A 7,500-nucleotide genomic window follows, 5' to 3' on the forward strand; every position below is an offset into this window, starting at 1 on the left:
CTAAGTGTTTATTTTCGATAAAAATGGTCCAAAAATTAGTCCAGCAGTCCAAGAGTCAATTGATCTAATCCATATTTTACCCTATGCCCTCCAGATAAAAAAAAAACAAAAAAAAAACCTGAAAAGATTTTCCCGTAGCAGCAGCGTTTCTTGTCTATTGTGCCTTATGTTTGTCAATCTCCCTTGACGTTGTTATTTAAGTAATTACTCAAACGTTAATATTACCTACTGGATAAACGCTATTTTTGATTTTATTTACCAACCCTTTCGATAGTATCACAGGTTTGCTACTTAATTTCTCTAAGCAAGATGAATTCCAAGTCACCAAGTGGCATTAATTTCCAAACAATGGCGATGGCCTAATGGTGATTTTTATCTCGCTGTGAAAACAAAAATGTCACATTTCCTTGATTTGTTGATTTCAAACTAAAAACAATACAATAAAGACACCGCCGCCCTCTAAATGATAGAACCTCGCTGGGAGTTTTACAGTCACATGCGCCGCATAATCAAACATGAACACGAACAACGAAGCTCTTCAGGGATTGTGTGCACTTCTCTTGTTGTTAAGCCAGCCAGCCGTGAGCGACGAGGTCGATCGGCTTTTTGGAGAGGGAACGACTGGAACTTCAGTCACCACATCAACGACAACAGAGACTGTCCCAACTGTTACTGCATCTGCACAGCCGACAGTTCCTCCGTAACAGTCACCCCTGCATCTGCAGCAGTTGTTCCTGTGTCTACTGCATCAGTCACAATTCAAACGCCCAACCTTACACTAGCCCTGGACCAGTTTTACTGGAATAGTTGTCTTGTTGTCTGGACCAGGCATCGAAGACATTCCTAGAGGAAGAGAGAGACAACAAATGGTAACTTTGAAGCCGGGGTCTCATTCTGCAATAGAATGACGCCACTAGAAGTGCGTACCAGCATTTTACACGCCTTCGGGGCTCAGGGGCATCTCAGGACTATGACGTAAGTATACAAATGATTACCGGTAGGCAGTTTTACCAAAAATTGATTACAAACATTCACGATACAACAGGACCTTTCAATGTCATCTTGACTTAAATTTCAATTCAGATGTATTAGAGAGAACACACCCTTCTGGACTGATCGGGCCTACACAATAACAGTTGGTTTACCACACACTAGCAGTTGTTTGACCCACACGTGAACAGATGATATACCACACACAAACAGACGATTTACCATACAAAAAAAGTTGATTTACCACAGACTAAACGTTGATTTACCACACAATAACAGATGATTTACCACATACTAACTTGCCACACATGTAACATGCTTCATACAGCCGGAGTTCAATTTTACTTTTATACAACCTTGCCCTGATGATTAGTCTCTTAAAACAAACTTAACTTTCTTTGTTTTGCAGGGATTGTTCACAGTTTGACTTTTTAAACTGTGATGAAGTGAACAAAAGGAAGCTGGTTCAATTGAATCCACCATCACAAAATCCAACAGCCACAACATTGAAGTCCTTGTGGAGGTCACAGTGCCCCATCTACATTAGGCCACACTTTTCAATACGGAACACAACACAGGCAGTAAGTAACACTAAGGCAGGCTGGGTTCTAACAGCACTCAGTGGCTCCTGGCAACTCACTTTTACCTGCTCCTGTATTTATCCAAGGCTTATCCCCTTCCCATATTACAAGGCCATACGAAAAAATTATTACCATTTTATGGTTATAAATCAATTCAGAGTTTCCTAGTTTTTTCCTAGAGCACAGCCTTGCAGCAACATTAAAAATTATATTTTCTCCTGTATTTATTCAAGGCTTAGCCCCCGTCCATAATACATACATCTTATTTGATGGTTAACATATAATACGCGCGGATATTTTGCGAGTTGCGCAGTATTTTTCCGATCCCCGCAGGGGCGAGGAAAAATACCAGCAATGAATGAGCAAAATGTCCTCGAGTGTTATATGTTAAACCATCGAATAAGAGATTTATTATTCCACTATCCAACAAGGTGTTATTTTGCTTCAATTTTATTAGATAAGAGTGTTTCTAAAAAAACTGCATCATCTGTCCTTCAGAGCGCTTGCGAACGATGTCAATGGCACAGAACGCCAGCCAAACGTCCTTTATTTGATTGTATAAACGAAATCACGAGAGACAAGCGATGACAGGCTAAATTCTCGGGCTTTGTATCGTGTTGAAAACAATTTTGTTCCTCAAAAACTCCAGTTCCGTCCGTATTTGCTCTGTTGTACAGTGTACCGTCTCATATTTTGCGCATTTTCTTGACCTAATATGGTAAAATGACGTAATAGTGGAATAATAAAAGGCCATAATACACTATTATTACCATGTTATGGTTATAAAACAAATTCATTGCCATCATGGTATTTCTAAATATTAAAAGATTAAAGCAAAAGGAGTATAAAATACGCAAAATTGGCAAAGTTTTGACGTCTCCTACATAAATTATGGCCGTATTGTATTATAGTTCACAGTTATCATGTTTTTAAATCTCAAAGCACATTCACGAATTTTGGCCACACTACTGCAACACTATACATTAAGATACAGTTTACACTCATTGTACCCTGATATTATGTACTTATAATCATTCATAGATGCCTTCAAGTACCAGTCTGAGAGCAAGTCCTGGATTCTTATTCAGGCAAAACATACAGTCACTGCTGGGGCAAAGTCTATCCAGCCAAAATCAAGCTGCTAACATTGTTAGTGACCTACATAGAGATACACCAACTAGAAATGCTAGTGCTGCCAATACTACAAGCACTATCACAAACACAAGTAATACACTCACAAGGAAGACACAGGTCATATTCTTGCTGCTGGCACAAGCACTTTGAGTAGTATGAACTCAGGTAATTCACACACTACAAGCACAACTCCTACACCTACCACAAACACAATTGTTACAAGCACTACCATTACAGTAAACGTACGCCACACGCATACTACAATACAGGCAGTAATGCATGTTCCACCTCCTGCATTACTTACCACAGCAGCACCTGCTGAATCATCTAATCATTCAACGCAGACACAAGGAGAAAGAACTGCTATTGCAGCAACTGTGGATGCAAACAATGACAGAGGTGAGTTTTGCACATATGGAAATATACTATGTATCTGGGCTTATTTCATCTAGCATGGAAGATGCAGTGAAAAAACTAAGCTTGTTCCTCGTTATCGGGTCAGAGAGAGGCTTTTTCTTCTCTACGAGGCACTCAGAAATGAATGTTTCACACTGCTCTTTTCCTAAGGATTCAATTTGGCACATCCTAGATACCGCTGATTCTTCTGCAATTACTTTTGTGTCAAGTGTGAAGAGATCGCCAGTTTCTTCTAAGAAAGGATTTCCCAAATCCTCCACTGCTCCAGCCAAGGATTTCACATCTTTAAAGAAGGTAATCTGGAAACTTCTGTGTTCTTCATGATGCTTGGAGTTTTCCTTTGTGCCTGTGTCAGGTACCACGCCTGCCTCAAACTCATTAAGCAGCCTTGCAATCTCTGGGCCTGATAGCATCCATTGGCGAAGAGCATTTGGGTTTTCAGTCAAACCAACCGCTCCACCCTCTCCCTTTACCATTGCATTATTTTGTTCATGCGCTTGGTCTATGGCTATTGACGAAAAACGCTTAAGACTTTTCAAGTAAAGCTATGATCTTCGCAGTTATGAGCGCAATTTTTGCAATTGCGTTGAGAAGCCTGAAAAATTCAGGACTTCAACGGGGTTTGAACCCGTGACCTCGCGATTCCAGTGCGACGCTCTAACCAACTGAGCTATGAAGCCACTGACGTTGGGAGCTGGTCATTTGTGGGTTCTAATGGTCCCGTGAGGAATGAATGAATGATGAAATGGTATATGAAATGAATCATATATGAACTGCGGATATGAAATCAAGTAAAGCTATGATCTTCGCAGTTATGAGCGCAATTTTTGCAATTGCGTTGAGAAGCCTGAAAAATTCAGGACTTTTGTTCACAATAAACAGCCCTTTCTTGAACTCTGAAGCAACATGTGGAACCATTTGGTCAAGTGAGCGCATGTCGCGTAGATGGACCGGCAGCAAACGAGCACAGTTGCTGTTATTCATCCCAAAAAACCATGGTAACATTTTTGAAATCCCATCGACGTAAAGGTAATCAGCTACCCGAAGCAACTTGAGAAAAACGAGAAGCAGGAGCTCAAGCTGTAGAGCTGTGTACCAGTATTGAAACTGGGGCGTTGCAGAAACCTGCCCTGCACACCAATTTTCAAAGGAAATTATGTCATCTTTGTTAGCCACTCCTTCTTTGTACTTTGTGTACGCCTTCTGAAGCAGGATAAATAAGGAACAAGCTGTCACCTGGTGAACCCAACGGGAACGCGTAACACTTGCAGCTTTGACAAAGGACTCTGCAATTCCAGGGGTAGCAACGTTTGCATCTGCCAGCGCAGTGGTCCATCCGCTTGTGGTCCACCTTGTAGCCACCCTCCTATTACTTTGAGAAATGCCATCTCAATGTGGAGGCCACCAAATATGACCACGAACTTCTTTTCACCATACAGGTCACTCCAGTTCCACTGAATTTCTTTTCCTACGGCAAAGAGAGGCTGATCGAGGGCAATCACTGGAACTTGGCCTGGATTTAGGTGGTTTACAGAGAGCTTGATGATATCCATAGCATGCCTAATCATAGCAATGAACTTGGCTTGATCAGGGAAAAGAGGTAATATAGCGGATGCAGAGGGCGATGAGGATAGGTCATGAGAGTGGAATGCTCCCCAAGAAACAACTTCCTCCTCCTTCAGTCTTTCTTGATTACATATAACATTGCTGGAGTTCTCGAGCCATTTGACCTCATCTTTAAACTGCAGTTAAAGACGCCTCCATCAGGTTGTATGTTAACGGTGGTGGCTGAAACTTGAGGATGCCTCGCTGGGGCAATAACTGGTGCAACTTCTGTGTAAGCTTCTGGTAATTGACACACCGACTTTGAACTGGATACTGCATGTGAAATATCAATAGGTGCTCATGTTGTTCCAGGGTTTTCTGCAGAAGGATGCTGAAATAAAGAAATTCCAGTCCCATGGAATGAATCATGAGCAGTCGTTGAAGTGGGGTTGTGATCAATGTTGTCAACAGCGGCTGTTCTAAATAGATGCAGGCGAAGATTAGAAGGACATACTGCACTCTCGTCTGTGTAACGGCAACAACCTTCATTCCCAACATCTGTGGAAATCGCCACATGAAATACTGATTCCGAGGTTGTGTAAGGCTTCAACAGGGTCACGGCTTCGGGTCTTGGCGTGAACAGATATCCCTATATAAATAGGGAGAGGCGTCTCATGACATTTTGCTTCTATGCTCCCGCTTCACTTCCTTATCACGACAACGAGCACAGACGTTGTATTGCAGAAGCTGTGAGATGGTAAGTGAGGCTTGTACTTTTCCTGAACTGCATTCCTGTTCTTCAATATTTGGTCCATATAGGATCATTTTAACGAGAGACAGCACTGAGGCTGGGATGGATTTAGCCTGACAGTCAGACTCAAATGATCCTGAAAACGAGTATTTACTAGTGAGCATATCTTTACGAACAATCGCTGCTGTCTTTGCAAGGTGCATCGCCTCTTCATCACAATCTTGTTTGTGAGCTTTATGCAGTGCAAATCCGACATCATCTCTGAAGGCCAAATACACGTCACGCCCTTTATTGTAACACTGAAGTCCAGGAATTTGGAAAACAAGGTGCTCTTTGAGACGTGAATTGTTGACACGTGACGTTGTGTCACAACCAAGTCTCTGCAAACAGGATTTGTACATATTCGCAAGATCTGCAAGTTTAAATGTTGGTAACTCTGGACTACTTGTTCCCAACTCTTCAATGCAGGAAACCAACTCTGCTAGTGCGATGCCATCAAGACGATGACGTGGCTGCTCACTCTCTTCTTTCCCTTCTTTTGCATACTGTGCCTTTCTGTATAACATAGATAAGCACTTAGTATGGTACTTTGCCTCGAGAGCAATCAGGTCTCCTCCACTTAGCTTTGCTAATAGCCTTTCTTCGTTTAGAAGAGTTGCACATTCCCGCACTCGATCATCTAGCCCGAGCTTGGAGACATTGTGAAGTGTTTGGCCATCACACTTGTCGCATATAAAACAGGCGGGAACAGTTTCTTTTGAGCATACACTAACATTTGAACGGGTAAACTTTCCACCCACTAGATCCTCTTCCAGAGTTGCATGTCTCTTTTCAGCACGTTTCACCTTGGTGGAGTTGAAAAGGGCATAGCAGCTTTTATGGCAACGTGCCTTGTTGGACAAAAATGTCCCTTCAATTCCGTTGCCTTTGTCTAGTCGAGATAGACATAAATCTGTTGGCATGAATCCCAGTTTAGAGAACTTCTCTATGTTACCTGCCAAAGTTTTGTAGCCGGCTCCTACATCAGAGCGTTTCGTATCAGCAGGACATTGCAATGACTCACTGGTAGCCTCTTGTCAAATGGCACTAATCTGCCAGTTAGTCTTTGAAACTGAGTTTTCTGTTGTTCCTTTTTCATTATCCATCATCCAGCTGAAAATAATATTTTTTTTTTCGACATTTTAAATGATCACAAGAACAATATTCGCTTAATTGTGTTAGTATTTTGTTTGTAAAGGTTTGGCGTATGATAACCCACCTAGCAACATTACCAGTAGAAAGAAAAGCGTGTCGGTCCATATCTATTTTTCCCATGTTATTTTCAGGTTGCTATTTTTTTTGTATAATTGTATTAGGTAACTGTTATTAGTGTCTCAATTTGCGTGTCAATATTTAAGCTATAGCCGGATAAGGTTGCAGCTAATGATAGCATTGCACAAAACTTAATTACATGTCCAACAAGTTAAAAATACCCTTCTTTATATATACAATATCATTTGTGAAATTGTGGGTAGTCTGCTATACTGTTTCTAATATTTGTATATGGGTTTCACTGTATTCGAGTCTTCATGACCAGTCATTGAAATCTTGTTTTTGTTCATTTTGTCTCTTTGACAACTGTATGCTGTCGAGTCGATACTTACAGTCATTTAAAGTGGTCGTAAAGATAATTTCTTGAAAGTCAATTATAATTACTAGATTTTCACTGAAAGTTTTGTTACGTCTTTTTTTTCTGAAACAGCACACTAAGCTGTAGGTACTTACAGTTATCGTGAGCAGTAAAAATCATGACGGATCTGAACAAAGATGGCGGATCTGATGTTCACCTGATGTAAAGCATTCTGGGTAATGCACGCAAGCATTCTGGGTATAATGCAAATTTTTTTCAGCTAATATGTAAATAGTAAAATCGAAACAACCAAGCTTAAAATCAGTAGTTTTATTTTCTGTGACTACTCAGAATTAGCTAACTTTTACTAGGTTCCAAAGGATAATTTCACCTCCAGCTCAGTGAAAAATACTTCCAGTTAATGGAACATTTTATTCCAAATCCGTCATTTTCAAGGTTACTTGTCTAAAAAT

At 40.8% G+C, this 7,500-nt stretch overlaps 1 long non-coding RNA gene and 1 other non-coding gene across 3 annotated transcripts in view; one reads left to right on the forward strand and one right to left on the reverse strand.

Annotated features, from left to right (window-relative positions):
* LOC138025965 (uncharacterized) overlaps positions 1-7,500 on the forward strand; it is a 469,560-nt gene that overhangs the window by 443,010 nt on the left and 19,050 nt on the right. The window lies entirely within an intron of this gene.
* Trnas-gga (transfer RNA serine (anticodon GGA)) lies at positions 3,730-3,802 on the reverse strand. Its single transcript has one exon. It is a non-coding gene; the product is annotated as a tRNA-Ser (tRNA).

This window comes from Montipora capricornis, chromosome 12, assembly GCF_036669925.1.
Source record: "Montipora capricornis isolate CH-2021 chromosome 12, ASM3666992v2, whole genome shotgun sequence".
Taxonomy (NCBI): Eukaryota; Metazoa; Cnidaria; class Anthozoa; order Scleractinia; family Acroporidae; genus Montipora; species Montipora capricornis.